Here is a 19,704-nt window from a genome sequence, read left to right on the forward strand (position 1 = left end):
GACCTGAAGGTTGGGAAATGAACCTGGCTATAGCTACAATGGCTATGATCAATGTGGCATAACTAGCCTTCCACATTTAAACGGCTGGTCTTGCAAAGGTCTTAGGACATGAACTCTATTTGAGTGAATATTCTAGAAAGACATTCATTGATCTATTTTTAATGTGAAGATGATCTGATGAATCCAAAGATAAGAAATACATGGTTTTTATTCTCCATAAAGTTTTCTTTTATTCAATAAATATTTATTGAGCAGCTACTCTATGCCAGTCCTCTTATAGGTGCTAGAGCAAACACTAGCCTGCCTCTGGAATCTACAGTTGAGGGCAAAGAAGAACATTCAGAGTCACTCTATTCCACAGCACTGTAACATCTGCAGTATGTAGATAATAAAGGCATAGCAAAGCACTTTAGGGGTACAGGGGTGGGAAGTGATGCATTTCGATCAATGGAACTTGGGTAGATGTCTGGCTGTCAACTGAAGTGTGGCCATGAAATGAGAACAAGGGTGAGGATTTGTGATAAGGCAACCCCCTGGGTAGGGGGATGCCCTCACCCCCAGATACTATTACAAGACGACTCAGCACTCAACAGTGCCTGGGAGAAAGGCTTACAAATGCAGGATGTGGTGTCTGAATGAAGACAAGGTTACTAAGACCGAGCTGGGAGAGGGAGGGCCCTGCAGGGACCCTGGCACACAGGCTGGGATCGTGGCACATGGGTTGGGACTGTGGCACATGGGCTGGGACTGTGGCACATGAGCTAGAACACGCATGGAGCCTCCACAGAACATGAGGGCCACAAGGCCTGCTCCGCTCCATGTTCTAGGGGAAACCAGTGGGCAGTGAAGAGAGGAATCCGGACACTCCCCTACATCTGCACGTGGAGAGAATGTAATGCAGGCCCGGGTGGAGGGCTAGAAGAAAAGAAAAAAAATGTGGACAGAGAAGCAACACTGGTGGGGAGCAGAGAGACAGACAGCCCCACTCCCACCCCTCAACCCCCACCTTCCGGTTCCTCATGCCTTCTCAGGCCTCAGAAATGGCTTTACTGGCTTATAAAGTTATTGCAAAAATTCTACCTTGGCATGTAAATTCTTCCGGACCCCAAATCATGCTAGAGATGGGATTTTCAGATGCCAGGTAGAAAAGGGCCCCACAAGAGTTGGCCATAGAAAGGCAGTGGCCCCGGGTTTCCAAACAGGGAAGAGGCTCCTGAGCATCAGTTGGACTATGTACTTCCATAATCTTTCTTACTAAAGCCCTACTGGGGAAAACTATGTAACCAAATCTACCCTCTTTATTGTTTCTAGCAGACAGGCTTCTCACAGGGATTTTTAAAAACAAACAAACAAACAATTTTCTGGAAGCAATGAATTTTACATTTGAAGCATTCCAGAAAAGGACTCTTTTACATTCAGTTTGGCATGTTACCTGATATTTTTCTCTGGAAATTTTTATCAAACCATAGACAGAAGGGTGGCACTCATCTCTGCCCATATGTCAGGCAGATAAGACAGGCTAGGGCCTGCTCATCTCTACCTGGGTGGGGGTGGCACATCTCGCCAGGAAGAAAGCTTCAGGGACCCTCAGGTGGGAGATTACAGGTACCATAAAACTCTTCCTTAGCTACCCTCTTATCAGTCCCACTGAGGGACAGTGGCATAGAATAGGTTTTGCCAGGATCATGGTGACAACAAAGTCACTTGTAACACAATCCCAAATACCCATCTTGAGGAGAGCGGTAAGCTGTGATGCACTAATTATTTCAGTTTACAACACTGGACCTTGAAATGGAGAGATAAAAAAAGAGTCCTTAGACTTCTCCCATGTTTAGAAGCGTTCTCATTAAATAAATGACTTGCCCAAGGTGACAAAGAAAATTAGGAGCAGAGGCAGGGTCTAACCAAGGCGCTGTGGCTCTGCCCACTTTGCTCCTGTCAGACTTTGAAAACACACCACCCAATAGCACCCACACTCCAGAGGTCCTTCTTTCACTCTTTATAGCCAAGGAATATGTGGGGTTCAAAATGTCCTCCGACAGTAATACACTGGAGTGGGAGGGCACATCCCATCCCCCTAAAGAACAGGCTTTTGCTAGTGAAGTCTGGGAGGCCAGGAAAGTCCTTCCAATGTGAACTGAGATTAGACGGACCAACCACTCTTGGATTTGCCAAAATGTTTCCACTATTGTGATATAGAAAGAAGTACAAATTTGGTTTGTCCACTTTGTGGCACACAACTCCTAAAACCATGGGGTTGATCGAGTGATCAGTATATCTTTTGTTATTCATAAACAGCTCCCTTAGACCACACCTGCATTTCTGATAGGAAGGGGCCCCTAGGTAGCTGGCCTGAGGAACCAACGCTGTGACCAAGGGTTGGGACCCTCAGCCCTATTTCTCCAACTTCTGGGAAAGGGAGGAGGGCTGGAGCTTGAGTCAATCACACCTAAGTGATGGAGCCTCAGTAAAAACTCTTGGGCACAGAGCTTGGTGAGCTTTAGGCCATTGCATACATGGAGGTGCTGGGAGAGGCACCCCATGCCTTGTCCTGAGCATCTCTTTAGTTTGGCTGGCCCTGAGCTGTATCCTTTATAGGAAAACTGTAATCGTAAGTCTAGTGCTTTCCTGAGTTATGTGAGTCAGTTCTAGTGACTTATCAAACCTGGGTGGGGGGCTTGGGAACCCCCAAATTTATAGTCTGCTGGACAGAAGTGAGAGTAACTTGCCTCTGGCATCTGAAGTAGGGGACATTATTGTGGGACTGAGTCTTTGCTTTGTGGGGTCTGTGCTAACTCCAAGTAGTTAGCGTCAGAATTTAATTGAATTGTTGTTGAAACAAATGGTTCAGCTACAATCTGAAAGAATGTTAGCAAGGTGGGACTTTTCTCTTGGGAGGCTTGGGCAGACAAATAAAATATTGACTACTGGGAACTCCTCCAGCTGCATTTCAGGAGAGGTCCCCTGCATGGCCGCGAGGCTGGAGACTGCCGTCACCGGCCTTCTGCATTGTGAGTGCAGAAGGGGACTACGGCGGCCAGGAGGCTTGTTCATTTTTTCCAACAAATGTTTATCAAGTGTCTGACATGTGCTGGGCATCGTACTAGACAATGAAACAGGTAAACTGAAACTAGTTCACTCAAGCCACAGTATAAACACAAAGCTAGTCAATTTTGATGGGAAAACCTATTTTTAGATTTTCTAGACCAACCTGTGTGCCAAAAGTCGGAACTCCCAGAAATCACCGAGAAGAGTTACTGCAAACTAGCTGGGATGGGCATATTTGGGGCCCTTCTCCCTCTGCTCCCCTCCCACCATGGTTCCTTCACCCTCTTTATCAAATTGATCACATTCTGCATGACCCTTATATGTCTGCATTACCCAGGGTATCTTGTTGACTATCTGAAGTCCTACCCCAGCTCAAAGCAGCCACAAGCACGCCAAGTGGTCAGGTAGAGGTCGGGATCCAGAGCCAGGGCTGGGTTCCCTCTGGAGCTAATGAGACATGAAGAGCAGAAGCAGGAAAGCTGGAGACCATAGGAAAGGCCACAGTCCCCTGAGCATGGACATATTAAAGTACAGGGGGCAAAATCAGAGGCAGAGTCTAGGGTTGAGTGATGGGGAGTGACAGCAATACTGGTCAGGCTTAGGGGAGAAAACTTGAAAGGGGGAATCTCCCTCCAGACCCAGGTCTGACGTTAATAAGCTTATACTTCAGCCTGGTCCAGACAGCACTTGCATTGTGCCCTGGACTCAGCAGAGGCCTGAGCAGGGAGGGAGGTCAGGACAACATTCTTGTGGGTGGCAGAGTTTTCAACAGGCTGTGCTGTCCAATATTAGGGCCCTTGTTTTGTTGTTTGTAGGTTTAACCCAGCAACATGGCAGCTGACTCATTCTAATCTCAGAGTTATTTAATTCTCCATGATCCTCCTCCATCAATGGCAGGGACAGAGGAGGGTAAGTACACCAACAGGGAGTTCCTGAAGCCCTATACCTCTGATGGAGGAGAATCAAATCAACAGGCTCAAGCAGAGCAACACTCTATCCCCACTAGGGGTTCATTGGAAAGGGTTCCTTCTGAAAAGTCCATGGAGAGAGAAATGACACCCCCTGAGCCCTCCACACACACACACACCTGAGCTGAAGCATACTGTTCTGGCCATGAGTTTTAGTTCTTACTCTTTCACAGGTGGCCTAGTGAATACCTGATGTGAGAGGGGGAGCTCAAGCATGCTGTTCATGGAAGTAAAGTATTTTTTTCTTTAATAAAAACCCCTAAACGTCCACTTCCCTCAGGTCTTACACCCCACATTCTACCAGATGGGATGAATGCTTTACAACAATTTTCAATGTTCAGAAATCTGATATTATAAAGTGCTCAGAACAATACCTGGCATATAGTAAGTGCTAAATAAATCAGTGTGTCTTTAATAAATCTTTACAAAGTTGTAACAGCCAGGATGATGGCATGGCACCATTTTCATACAGAATGCCAGAAAGATTGAGGAAATGATGCAAATGGAGGAAACATGTAATGAGGAGGCTCAAACTACTTCAGAGCTTGATGGACAGTTTGACCCAACCCCTTCACTTCATGGCCCAGGAACATGCCCAGTCCAGTCATCACTATCCCATAGAAGAATGGGGGAATACAGCCTATTTTAGCCAAGTCATTAAATACATTACTTTGATAAATCACCCCAAGAGTAAAACTGAATCATATTTTGAAGTCTTTTGTCCATGAGAAAAATCTGATATTAATTCTCAATAACTTTTTCAAAGATAGTGAGCAACTGAAGCATACTGCTCAGGCCATGAGTTTTAGGTCTGAATCTTTCAGAATTTTCATAAGCCATGAATATTTCTTGTTCTGTGACTTTCTTGTGCATGTTCTCTGCCCACTTTGGTTTGGGCTGTTTGGATTTATTTATTTGTAAGTGCTCTTTGCATACTAAGGAACCTAGCCCTTTATAACATACTTTCCACATTCTTTCAGTTTATAATTTGTATTTAGATCTTGTTTGTGGCATTTTTGCCACACAGAAATACTTATATACTCAGACTTATTGATCATTTTCTTCTATGGCTTCTATGGTTTTGTATCATGATTAAACAGTTCATTCCAATTCCAAGATTATTTTAAAAATTCATCTTCTTTCTCTTTATGGTTTTATTATTTTACATCTAAATCTTTGTTCCATTCTGAATTTATTTTCTCTCATTTTGTCCTATGACTAGCTAATTATCCCAGAACCACTTATTGAATATTTTTATACTTATTTAAATATCATCTATATCATATATTAAATCTCCCTATGTATTTCACCTTACTTCTTGATTATCTGTTTGCTGATTTTTCTGTCTAGTTATATGAATGCAATATTGTTTTACTCCTGGAACATTAAAATTTATGTCAATATTTGTTGGCATTAGTCCCTCTAATACTATTTTTGTTTGTTTATTTTTCTACATGAATTTTAGGATCATTTTGTAAAACCTCTTTTTTATTTTTTTAAATTGAAATATAGTTGATATTTAATGTTATATTGGTTTCAGGTGTATAACACAGTTATTTCAAAATCATATACATTACTAAATGCTCGCCACAGTAAGCACAGCTATCACATCAACATACAAAGATATTACAATATTATTGACTATATTCGTCTACTTTACTTTCATCCCCATGACTAACTTGTCTTGTAACTGAAGTTTTTACCTCTTTATCCCATTTACTGTTTTGCCCAGCCCCCCACCACTCTCACCCACATTCTTTGTGTTTATGAGACTATTTCTGTGTAAAACCTCTTTTAAAATGTCATCTTGGTAATCTGAGTGAAATCTCAGTGAATTCATGGTTTAATTTAGAGCAAATTGAAATTTTTACAATACTGAGTTTTCCTATCCAAGGAAAAAGTACACATTTTCATTTACTTAAATCTTTTTTTTATATCTTAATGTAGAGTTGTAAGTTTTAGTCATGTAGGTCTTGCTCATTTTTTGCTAAATTCATTCTTATGATTTAAAATATTTCAACACTTGAAAAATTACACACATGACCAAAAAGTTTATGATGGTATTTAAATCTGAATTGTTATTATAAACATTTTTAACTTCTACTTGAATTTATCATTGGGGTTATTATTTGTACATAGGTGAAGAACAGTTATTAGGTAGGTAATCTTGATTTTCCTTATCCTGCTAGCAATGAAAGAAATTTCCATGAAAATGAGAATCATATTATTCATATATCAGATTGACCAAGATGGAGAAGTTTAATATCTGCAGCATTAGAGTACAGAGACAGAGTAATGCCCATGCACTGTTGGTGGGCTAACCATATGATTCCAAAGAATTCATGGAAATTTAACAGCAAAAACACTACATCTTCTAAGAAGTTTTCAGGTATCTTAGAGCAGGTGCAAAAAGTTCCCACCATCTCAAAAAGTAAAACATATGAGTTAAAAAAAAAAAGAACACATTGTTGGTAAAAACAAAGAGATTAAGTGAGGACAAGTCTCCAAGATTCCTGCACCCTTCTTTGTCACATGATAGTCTTAACTAAGCCTTCTCTAGGTATCTTCAGAGGACACCCTTGAATCTTTTAGAGCCCCATTTCTGAGGTGTGTTCTATAGACCACTTCTTTCATTATTTTGGGCTTACTAGAAATGAAGGTCCCTGTGCCTCAGACCTACTGAACCACAATGTCTAGTAGGCAAGTCCTAGAAATATGCATTTTAGCAACTTTTGAACAGCTTCTTATGCATTCCATAGTAGCTTGAGAATAACTCTTTTAGGGGATGGGCTGTAAAATATTGAGTGTGATATTTTTGCAGTCTATCCTATTCATAATCTGACACTTTGAAGGTCAAGAGTTTGGAAATCTGTATTAAAATGACTATACCTAGGGCATAACAAAATATACATGACTCAGGCACCATTTTACAAGTGATAAAGGAATAGTGACCCCAGAAGTTCATCCCCCCAAAATTTTCTGGTGGTTTAGGTGTATTCCAATGTGTATATTATATTTCTAAAGCAGCATAACAGCAAAAACAAAGCATTTTATATTCTGCTAAACCTCTGGAATAGAAGTTAACATTTCATGTAAAAAGTTTTGTTCTGTATCTTTGTCCTCACTAGCCAGAGCAAAAACAAAGCATTTTATATTTTGCTAAACCTCTGAAATAGAAGTTAACATTTCACGTAAAAAGTTTTGTTCTGTATTTTTGCTCTCCTCACTAGCCACAGCTCCCTTCCCAGGTCAAGCTTTAAAGACCATCTAAGCAGGCTGTGAGTAAGTAGCAAAGCAACAGTGAGCAGGAGACAGCTGTTAAATGTCTGGTAGAATTATTTTTGGTCAAAACCATTGCATGTGTTTAAGGTATTCCAGCCAAAAGCAGTGGAAATCATTCACAACATTCCATCAAAATCCAGCTGAGGGAGACTGTAGGCTGTTTGCAAAGGCTGTTGTGTGCCATGAGGCAGTCGTGGTCCTCCCCACTCCCTCAGGCACCCACTGCAATGAATCATCAGGGCTTGTTGTACTCCCATTAGCTCATATTTTCTCTAAATATCCAAGATATTTGTGTAACACACAGATGAAGCAACCATTTTAGCAATAATCCAAGCGTCAAAATCTGTCTAAAATGCTAATTCCTTTAAACACTCAACTGGCTTACCTGTGAGATGGAACTAAAACTAAAATGAACTTTTTAAAATGAAATTAAGAATAAAGACCACCTTTGTAGTAACTATCTGATTGGACAACACTTTATAATGATCTAAGCACTTATGGTTAAAGCCCTTGACAAGTGTACCCTGAGAAGAATTTCTGTTCCCATGGGGCCTTGCTTACTTATTAATGTGTGTCCCTAACTGCTGTTCACCTGGGGCTAAATTCCTGTGTCAAGTTCAAACAAGCAGTGTCAGGTTCTCACCAGGGACTTAAATGGATTGTTTCTCATGGGAAACATCAGAATTTGAATCAAATGAGGACTAGGTAGAAAACATAATTTGTCTTGAGGGAACTCGGCCATTCCTTTGCCTCTTAATACCCCTTCTGCAAATTTAGGCTAGTTCTGAAGAGGCCAGAGAGAATCACTGGAAGGAGTCATTGCCTCCAAAGCCTCTGAACTATAATCAAATCAGCTGCCATTTTTGCTTCGTAGTTTGGAAATTATTCTCCCCCGTGGATCTTGTGTGCACTTCTTAAGAGATGCAATATAACATGATGGTCAAAAACATCAGCTCTGGGACAGACTCCCCAGGTTTAAAGCTAGCCCTACACCTTCTAAACTATAGGACCTGGGACTAGCTTCTTCACTTCTGTGCTTTGGTTTCCTTTTCAATAAGACAGGAGAATTCTTTCACAATTGTGCGGATTAATATAAAAGACTTATAATAGCATGTGGCACATAGTAAGCATTCAATTCAGGTTGGCAATGATGATGATTAACTTATTTCAGTCCACTGATTATGTGAACAGTGTTTACATAAGAGCAAATGCCACGCCATTTGAAAGTGACGACCAAGACAGCTGTAATTCTTAGTAAAAGTTATATTTTGAAACTCTGAAACTGGGCAAAATGTAAAGTGAAAGGGAAAGGATTATTATATCTTCTAAGAAAATCTTCAGGAACAAAAAGCTTACCATCCTGCTTGATCATACCCGAGTTAATGACTTTTTAAAACATTCCTCCCCCCCACCCACTAAAGAAGGTTAGAATGAACCATGTAATTCTGGATTAGAGTCAGCATCAATATGAACTTAAGTTTATCTTAATATAGATACAGATAGATGGAAAGATATAGAAATAATTACAAATATGTGTGTATATTCAAGTTAGTGTGCATACATATAATTCCTAGCTCTGTTTACTGAAAGTTCCTAGAACCAATGACACTCCAGTGTTCTATAGACCACCTCTTTCATTATTTTGGGCTTACTAGAAATGAAGGTCAACCAGGCCCTGTCTTGGTTTCTAAATACCCCTCTTCAATGAAAGGAATGAGGGCTTCTTGGAAAAATGGCAGATTCTAGGGCTGGAGCCTAAAATATACAAGAGGAGCCTGAAATATCTTGTTTCACTAGAAAGTAAGAAAGTACTCAAAAACTAAAATGATAAACATGTGTTAAAGGTGCACAGGAGCCAACAGAAAGAGCTGCCAGTGGCCACAGCTGGAACGATCTGAGCAATAAATTAAATAATATAGTATTACACTATAATCCAAAGTATAAAATAGATGTCCATGTCTCCATACTGATATAAATCAAGGATTGAATATATAAATAGAGGGCATAAAAGAGACACATTTCACCTGAAGAAAAATTCTAAATAATTATGTAGATACCCCTCCCCCGAGGAGGTAGAGTACAATCCCCAGCTCTGGAGTGTGGGCTGTGCACAGGACTTCCTTCCAAAGAGTACCGTAAGGCAAGAGGGAGTGAGACTGCAGTGCAGAAAACTAACAATCACTCCCTCTGCCAGGTGATCTGAGTCAAGATCACCAATGGGAAGTCATTTTGACAGCATGAATCCTTGATGCATTGTCCCTTGCTATGTTTAATTAATAATTAAATGATGAAAATAACCCTTTACTTCTGTGGTCTTCCTCCCAAAACATATAAGCCAGTCTAATCATGAGAACAATATCACACAAACCCAAACTGAGGGATATCCTGCAAAACACCTGACCAGTCTTCCTCAAAGCTGTCAAGGCCATAAAAAACAAAGGAAGTCTCAGAAACTGTCACAGCTCAGGGAAGCCTCAAATGCCTTAAGAACTAAATGTAATAGGATATTCTGGGTGGGATCCTAAAACAAAAAAATCCTAGAAAGGACATAGGGGAAAACTAATGAAATATGAGTAAGATATGGACTTTAGTTAACAATGAAGTATCAAGATATATTTATTGCCACATTATTTCCAATACCCACGATATGGAAGAAACCAAAGTGTTCATCAATAGATGAGTGGATAAAGAAAATGTGGTACATATACACAGTGAAGTATTATTCAGCCATAAAAAAGGAATCCTGCCATTTGCAACAACACAGATGTACCTATTATGCTAAGTGAAATAAGCCAGGCAGTGAAATAAACCATATAACTTCACTTACATGTGGAATCTCAAACAAAACAAAACAACATGAACAAAACAGCAGTAGACTCACAGACACTGAGAAGTGACTGGTGGTTACTATGGGGGAAGGGTTGAGGTGGGTGAGTGGGGAGGGTAAGAGAGATAAAAAGGCACAACATCTCAATCATAATAGAAGTTGGTCACAGGGGTGGTAGGGCAGCATGGAGAAGACAGCCAATGGTTCTATAACATCTTTCTATGTTGATAGATAGTAACTGCACTTGTTGGGGTGAGGATTCAATAATGGGTGTAACTGTTGAATCCTGTGTTGTATACTTGAAACCATTATAATATTGTACATCAACTAAACTTCAGTGAAATATATAAATAATTTTTAAAAATGAAGTATCAACATTGGTTTCTCAGCTGTGATAAACATACCATAGTAGATATAGTAGAAGGAGTTAACAATAGGGGAAACTGGGTGTGGAATATATGGGAACTGTCTGTACTGTCTTTGCAACTTTTCTATAAATACAAAACTGTTCAAAAATAAAAAGGTTATTTAAATATATTTTTTAAATCAGCCACAAAAATAAACACACAACCCCCAGTACACATGCCCACAACTCTCCCCTCACTGCCACCAGACCATCGTACATCTACATCCACACCACTACACTCTCATGAAATCTTTTCTGGGACCAACAGATATTGGTTAAAGACTGTAAGTCAGGACCGTTTATCAAGACTTGTGATAAAGGAGTAATCATTCAGTCAGTGTAGCACTGGTGTATGGATGGATTAAGCAGCCAATGGAACAGAATAGAGAGCCCCAGAAACAGACCCAAGCACCTATGACACATGTTTATGAGTCAGATGGCTCTATATGGCAGTGTGGAGAGAATGGGCTTTACAACCAGCACAGCTGAGACAACTGGATACCTAGCTGGAAAAAATTAGGCAGCATATATAAAAATAAATTCAAAGGATTTAGAGACAGGAGGAAAAAACTGCAGTTTTTTTTTTTTTTAAGATAATCAACATAGGGGATATCTTCATTATCTGCAGGGTGTGGAAAGAATTCTTATAGTCTCACCTTCCCCCGATCACTACCATCTCCCCAAAAACAAAGCACAAAGAAAAAAAATCAACAAGTTCTATTACATTTAATTAAGGATTTCTGATAACAAAAAGACAGCATGAGGTTGGCGAATGAGCTGCATCTCTTTAACTGGGGGTGACTACAGGAAGCACTGTTAGGAAGGAGCCCGAGGCTCCAGTAAGGCTCAGGAGGCAGTGCCGGTGACTTTAGCAGTGGTGCTCCGGGTAAGAGAGCAGGGCCTGGGAGGCAGGGGCCCCGGGTTGCCATCCTGGCCCAGCACATCGAGCCCAAGCTGCTGTGGACTGTGTACTTCTAAGCTGCCCAAAAACTATCCACTCTTCTCCAACATTCCCCAGGGCAAACTCCCCAGGTAGCTGCTCTGCTGCTCTCTCCCCGGAACTCGCACCAAACTCCCTTCCACCCCCAGGCCTTTGTGCATTGTCTTCCCTTCCATGAATTTCCTCCTACAGACTGATCCTGAACAGCGCCACCTGTGACACTTTTATCCCTGGGCTTTTCCAGATCACTCTAGATGATACTGACTTCCTTTTCGAGAATTCCTTTATCCTTTCCGCACTGTGACATGACACTGGTAGCTTTACTAAACACAGTCCTGTATGGCTCACTAGGTATTTTCCTCCTCTGTATACTACTCTTGACTCCCTAAACAGAAGTAAATAGCTCTGAGAAAAATACTTTCTTCTCTATTCTTGTCCTTCCCGTGGTACTTTGCTGCCCACAAAAGAATTACCAACAATTATTTGTTAATCAAATGACTAAAAACTAACAGGGCAAATGTCCTTCCTCCACCACATTGAGTTTCCCTTCTACTCCAGGATGTTCTTTTCTTGGGGCACAACCTCTACTTCAGGAAAAAGTTATTGACCCCTGGGCAGCAGCCCTCCCAACCTCTCTCCGCATTCCTCTTCGGGATGTCACACCTCAGAGACTGGGACCCTTCCCTCAGGCAGGCGGGAAGCACTCATAGTCCCTGACCTCTCCTGGGCTGCTTGTATGGGGGATGGGAGGAACCCTGGCTGGAGGGGCGAGGGAGAGAACAGCCATCCCCAAGCCACCCCTGAGTAGGGGGCCCCAGCCCCTCCGATCCCTCCTCCCCATTATCACTTTTGTTGGTCCCTTCCTGCTGCTACCTCTTGCAAGATAAAGTCAGTTCAGCCTGAGGGGCCTTCTCCTATGGCACTTCTACACAATCCCTCCCTCACCCTTTCTGATCTTCTCACAGCCCCAACTGACCAGTGGAAGGGTAGCACTCCAGGCCAAGCCCACAGGAGAGCCCTGAGCTTGAAGAGCAGGTCCAGTTAGAAGCCATCAGAGGAAGGCCAATGTCCGAATAATTAAGAGAGGCAGGAAGAGTCCCAAATTTGGAGAGGTCAAAGGGGATATGTGTACAGCGTCAGGAGTTCAAAATCAGGAAAAGCAGATCCAGCAAAAGAAACAGAACTGGCAGCTGCTATGAGGGAAGGGTAAGGTGGGAGTGAGTCCTCCCAAGAAAATACTTAACGATAACAGCTACGGATAAAGCCCACTTGCAAGGCTGATGGGGAAATGTGAACGGGGTAGTTCTGGCATAAGGGTCGGGGCAGGATAGTGATGCCGGGGTTCTTGTTTGCGGAGCCGAAGAATGACCTTCACAAACAGTCAAGGTAGCAGAGCAAGGTACAGGCTTTTATTTAGAGATAAAGTGAAAGGACAGGGCTCCCGGCTCACGCCAGGAGGGGACAAGAGAGTCCGTAGTGGTGTGTTGTCTAGGGGGTTTTATAGGCAGTTGAGGATTTTTCGAGAACATGAAAAAACTTAGGGGTGGGGACTTAAGTGGTCCCTGAATATTAAAAATTAACTTAACTGTAAGGAATTTCCTGCCTTGATTTCTCTCTGGGACACTGGTGCCTTGGTCTGGGAGCATATCAAAAGGCTGCCTGCCCAGCCCCCAAGGTGGGCTGAGGTATTGTCTACTTGCTAAAGAATCTTGCCTCTTGAACTTCCTGGGTGTTAAAATGCAATCTTATCTTTAAGATGGAATTCTTCCTGCCTTTTACCATGCCGTCTACAGCTGGGTCTGCATGCTAAGTTAGTTGCTCAGTTTGCAGAATCACCTCATCAGATCTGAAGGAGGAAAGACAGCACAGAGGCCTGGGCCTTTTAGCATGCTAAAGTGAATCTTACACATGGTTACAAATGATTAGCATAATAAAACATGTGCTACTCTTCTTTATCTGGGGAACATGAACTGATCTCACTGAAGAATGATTCTAGAGCTCAATGTTTAACATAGAGTTTTAGCAGGGGGGTTTCCTTGCATGTAGTTACATTGCTCTGACTGCAGATATCCTGCCCTGCCCCCTCCAGAGGCCCTCACCCTGTTCTGACTACATCTATAGTCCCTGTTTCAATAGGATAGCTTCTTCCTCTGTCCTTGACATTTGGGGGAACCTGCCCCATTGCTGATTAAAGTAGATGGTTCCTGAAATACCTGCAGCCCCTCTCACAGAATCACCACTACCAGGTGACCTTAATCCCTTGTCCAGCTAAGGCCCCCAAGCACAGGCAGATCTGAGGGAGTCCCCTTTCCAGGAGGTAGATGAATACAGGGGGCTGGCTGGCCCCAAGGGGAGCCAGATAGATGCAGACAAACCAACCCAACTGCATTTTTTCTCCTGATGACGATCAGTGTGAGGTGCCAAAGAGAGGGGCTGAGGGGGCTGAAAGTGCTTCTGAAGGCTCACATGGTGAGGGCCACTACTCCTGGATCCAGAAAGGTGGTGAGCCAGGATTTCCCTTCTCCATGAACTCAGGGTGAGAGGGAAGGCCCCACAGGCGTGCCCTGCAGTCAGAGACCTGGGCAGATGCCCAGCTGGTTCCAGGATGTCTTCATTCTTCCTTGCCATCCACTCCCATCACCTACGGCAGAGCTTTGCCAAGCATGGCCCTTGGACCACTTGTAAAGGAATCACTTTTTAAAAGTGCATATATCCCCATGGGCTCCTGCCTATGGAACCAGAATCTCAGGAGCCAGATCCTGGAATCTGCATTTTTAACAAGTGACCTCTGTGATTCTTACGTTCATAGAATTTTTAAAGTCACTGAAGCTAGGTGACCCATTTCCTTTTTCACAATGCTGTTTGCCCCAGTTCCCTGCCAAGCCCAGGACAGGCCATGTAGTCTCTGTGGGTTCCCAGACTTTCGGAGGTTTCTTTTCTAGCCAGACCCCAGGCCAAAACCACGGGGAATGAGTCCCATACCACACATTACTCATTCAGTCAGGCCCCTCGGCAGCTCAGCCCTCACATCAGCTCCTCCCCCTGGGTTGGCCACACCTCACCATTTACGCTCTCTGCTCTGAGCCATCCACATGCTTCAAATCGGCTGTATCAAGTCCTGCATGATCAGCTCAGTGGAGGTTCTCATATTTTCTTTCCATCCCGTATGTCCCTAAATGACCCCAGCCAGGCTGTTCCAACCTCAGCGTCAGCACATGGCAGGGACATTTCCCAGGCCTCTCAGGAACTGCACACTGTCCTCCTTGGAAGCTGTGATCAGAACTTCTCCCCAAGGCACATCTTCACTGGAGACAGACACAAGTGGCAGGAAAGAAATGACGTCCACTGGGCACCTACTGTGTGCAAACTCAGGATGGTTTCCTCTCACACAACATTGCCAGTTCCAGTTAGTTTCCCTGCCTCAGACTCAGAGACACGACATATTACTCAATTTCACAATAACCTGAGCACAAGGAGATTCTGTCTAGAATTCTTCAAGACATTTAGGAAAATCTCTCACCAAAATGAGGGTCCTAATACAAATCCAAACTAGAAGTCCTGCCTTCACCTGACCAGACACCTTGGAATGCCTTCATTCTGGGGACTCTTCACTCTTCATGCCATCTTCTGGAACATGTGTAGATATGAAACATGCTAACCTGATGATCAGGCATATCCTCTATAAAGCTCTTGTACACTCTGGTGCACTCTTCAGGAAGTTAATTTCACATAAATTCCAGGACACCCTCAAAGTACACCAGGTATAGCTCTTCTTAAGGATTACAAGTTTACATAACCAAAGTCTGTTAGATGAGATTGGTTCCACCTACACACACACACACACACACACACACGTGCCAAATCTACATATTGTCCCTCTTCAGTCCCAGTGAAAAATAAAATATAGTCTTCTGGCAATTACAGAGGAGCCAAGTGTTTTAAGATTAGAGTAAAAGAAGGTCAAGCTCTAAATAAGGTCTGGGTGTAGAGATTTGGCTAACTCCCCAGAAAAATTGTACCAGCAGGCAGAATCTGGAGCAGCCAGACTGGCTGACCAACGACCTGATTCCACTGCCATGGAAAGGTGGCAACAGCAGATGCCCATGAGGCTCACAGCCCCTGTCATTTACCAGACTATTCCTGTCTAGTGCAGGACAGTTGATACTCTTGGGCAAGGACCAATACATTAGGCTTCCCCTCCCCTGCTTTCCTAAAAGAGAATTTTGTAAGTTATCCTGTTTTTCTTTTGTATATAGTGTGTGCTGAGGAGCATTAAATTCATCAATTGGCCCACTGTGTTTATAAAACCTTTGTCAATCAGATATAATATATGTAAGGGTTGAGGGATATGTACAGATATACATATATACCCATATAATATTTACTTATTTTTATCTAAGTCAACTTTTTGTTAATTAAAATCTTTATTGAGATCATTACAGATCCATGTACAGCTGTAAGAAATACCAAAAGGTTCCTTGTACACTTTGCCCAGGTCCCCTGAATTGTAGCATTTTATGAAAATACAGTATATCACAATAGCATATGGATATTGATACACTCTATCTTATTCAGGTTTACCCTGTTTTACTGGTACACATTGTGTGTATGAGACAGTGTATATGTGTGTAGTCAGGTTGTACACAATTTTAGCACCTGTGTAGGTTTGCATTTATACCCCCACCAAAAAGACACTGAACAGTTCCGACACCACAAGCATCCCTGGCTGTCCCTTTTATAGCCATGCCCACTTCCTCCCTGTCCCCTGCCCACATCATCCTTTACATAAGCCCCTGGAAACCACTAATAAATATGTCCTCTCGTTCTAAAATGTTTTCACTTCAAAATATCATGTAAATGGAATCAGAACTATGAAACTTCTGGGATTGGCTTTATTCACTCAGCATAATTCCCTCAGAGGCTCATCCAAGTTGCACGTATCAGAAGTTGTTTCTTTTTATTGCTGTGTAGTATTCCCTGGTGTGCTGCAGCATAGCTTGTTTAGACATTCACCTTTTGAAGGACATGTGGGCTGATCCCTGTTTGGAGCTATTACAAATAAAGCTTCTATGAAGATTCATGTGCAGGTTTGGTGTAAATGTTAGTTTTCATTTCTCTGGCAAAAATACCCAAGAGTGTGACCACTGGATTTATGGTAATTGCATATCTAGCTTTAAACAAAATTGCAAAACTGTTTTCCAGAGTAACTGAACCCTTGTACAACATCCATGCCAGCAATGGATGAGTGATCTAGTTTTTCAACATCCTTGCCAGCATAGGGGTTATTACTCTTTTTTATTTTAGCCACTCTGACCAATCTGATCATGATTGGACATCTTTTCATTCCTTTGCACACCATCTTGATATTCTTTTGGGTGATATCTTCTTTCTCCATTGAACTGCTTTTGCATCTTTGTCAAAAATCAGTTGAACATATTTGTGTGGATTTATTTCTGGGTTCTCTGTTCTGTTTCATTGACCTGTGTGTCCATCTTACTCTAATACCATACTGTCATGATTTCTGTAGCTATCTAGTAAGTCTTAATATAGCACAGAGTGAACTCTTCCACTATATTCTTCTTTGTCAATACTGTTTTCACTATTCTACTGTCTACATCTTTCTATATAAGCTTTAGGATAAGCTTATTTATATTTACAAAAAACCTTGCTAAATTGGTAATAGGCACAACATTAAACCTACAGATCAATTTGGGGAAAACTGACATCTTTACTATGTTAAGACTTCTAATTCATGAACACGTATGTCCCTCCACTTATTCAAGTCTTGTTTGATTTCTTTCATAAAGATCTTATAATTTTCAGCATACAGATCTTGTACATGTTTTGGTAAGTAGATACTCAAGTATTTCATTTTCTTTGGAGCTATTATAAAGTGTATTGTGTTTTTAATTTCAGTTTCTGCACATTCATTTTTAGTATATAGAAATGTGACTTATTTTTGTGTTGATCTGGTATCCTGCAACTTTGTTGAACCAACTTATTAGTTTTAGGAGTTTTTTGGTATATTCCTTGGGAGTTTCTTTGTAGACAATCATGTCATGTGCATAAATCAACTTTTTAAATATTTTGAAATAATTTTATATCCCTATAACAAATGTAACACTAGTGCCAGTTGTCATAAAAATAATTTAATTGTAAAAAATAAATATAATAAAGACAAAATAGAGTTAAATTCTAGCTATATACAGTTGTCTGCAGAAGGCCCTTAACCTTTGGCCTGCACTCTATCTCTCTCTCTCCTAAATAAATATGCTAACCTTCTACTTTAAAAAATTAGAGAAAGAGGAGCAATGTAAACCTAAACCAAACAGAAGGAAGGAAATCATGAACAGAGAGGACATAGATGAAAACAGAAAAACAATAGAAATAAATCAGTGGAACTAAATTTTGATTCTTTGAAAAAAATCAACAAACAAATTCTACAAGGAAATAGAAAGAAGACTAAAATTTCTAAAATCAGGAATGAAAGAGTAGATGTCATTACTAATCTTACAGAAATGAAAAGAACTATAAGCAAATACTATGAGCCACACAAACAAATCTGATAACTTAGATGAAATGGATGAATTCCTAAAAATACATAAATTACTCAAACTCAAGAAATAATAGAAAACCTGAGTATATGTATAGCAAGTAAAGAGATTTGATTAGTAGTTTAAAGTCTTCCAGAAAGAAAAGTCTGAGTCCAGATGGCTTCAATGGTGATTTTATCAAACATTTAAAGAAGAATTAATACCAGTGCTTCATAAACTTTTCTAGAAAACAAAAGCGGAGGGAACACTTGTCAACTCATTCTGTATTGCCTTGATACTAATACCAAAGACATTACCAGACAAAGGAAAACTACAGACTAATATCCCTTATGAATAAAGACACACAAATCCTCAACAAAATACTGGCAAAATGAACTCACCAACATATAGTAAGGATTGTGCATCATGGAATCCCAGGAATGCAAGGCTAGTTTAACATCTAAAAATCAACAGATGTAATATATTATATTAACAGAATAAATGATAAAACCCACATGATCATCTCAAAATATGCAGATAAAGCATTTGACAATATCCAAAATTCATTCATGATTTAAAAAACAACTCAATAAACAAGGAATAAAAGGGAAATTCCTCAAGCTGATAAAGCAGATCTATATAAAAAAGCATATAGCTAACATCACAGTTACTGAGAACAACTAAATGCTTTGGCCCTGAGATCAGAAAGAAGACAACAATGTCTGCTCTCAACATTTCTATTCAACATTGTATTGTAGGTTCCAGGAAGGGTAACTAGAAAAGAAAAAGAAATAAAAGGCACCCAGATTGGAAAGGAAGAAGTAAAACTGTCTCTATCCACAGACAACATAATCGTGAATACACTGGCAATGAACATGACATAAATGAAATTACCAAACAATCCCAATCACAATAATATCAAGAAAAAGTCAAATACCTAGGAATAGATAATAAAAGAAATGCAAGACTAGTATACTGAAAATTATAAAACATTGCTAAATGAAATTAAAGAAGATTAACTAAAATGGAAAGAATCATATTTATGGATTAGAAGACTTGACATTGTTAAATTGTAAATAATCTCCAAATTGCTCCAAAGATTCAACAGTCTCTATTAAAATTCCAGCTGCCTTTTTTTTGCAGAAATTGAGAAGTGGATCCTAAAATTCATATGGAAATCTAATGGACCCAGAATGGTCAGACAATCCTGAAAAAGAAGTAAATGAGAAAGACTAACAATTCCCAATTTCAAACTATAACTCTATAGCAATCAAAATAATGTGGTGTTGACATAGGATGAATAGATCAACTGAACAGAATTAAGAGCCCCAAGATAAGACTACATTTATGGTCAATTAATTTTTTACAAAAGTGCCAAGAAAATTCAATTGGAAAAATTATCTTTTCAAAATGATGCTGAGAATCAGATATCCACATGGAAAAAGATTTAGCCATAAAAATGAATGAAGTACTTACTACTTCATGCTACAACATGGATGAGCATCACGCTAAATGAAAGAAGCCAGTCACAAAAGACCACACATATTGCATGATCCCATTTATACAAAATGTCCAAAAAAATAAATTTGTAAAAACAAAAAGGTAGACTAGTGGTTTCCAGGGCTAGAAGGGGACAGAGATTGGGAATGACTGTAAATTGGCATGATGTTTCTTTGTACGGTGACAGAATGTTCTAAAAT

The 19,704-nt window shown here is 40.7% G+C and overlaps 1 protein-coding gene across 2 annotated transcripts in view; it reads right to left on the reverse strand.

Moving 5' to 3' along the window:
• The window catches only part of RAB31 (RAB31, member RAS oncogene family), a 131,349-nt gene that overhangs the window by 31,438 nt on the left and 80,207 nt on the right, over positions 1-19,704 (reverse strand). The window lies entirely within an intron of this gene.

The sequence above is a fragment of the Manis javanica genome, chromosome 9 (genome assembly GCF_040802235.1).
Source record: "Manis javanica isolate MJ-LG chromosome 9, MJ_LKY, whole genome shotgun sequence".
NCBI classification, from domain to species: Eukaryota; Metazoa; Chordata; class Mammalia; order Pholidota; family Manidae; genus Manis; species Manis javanica.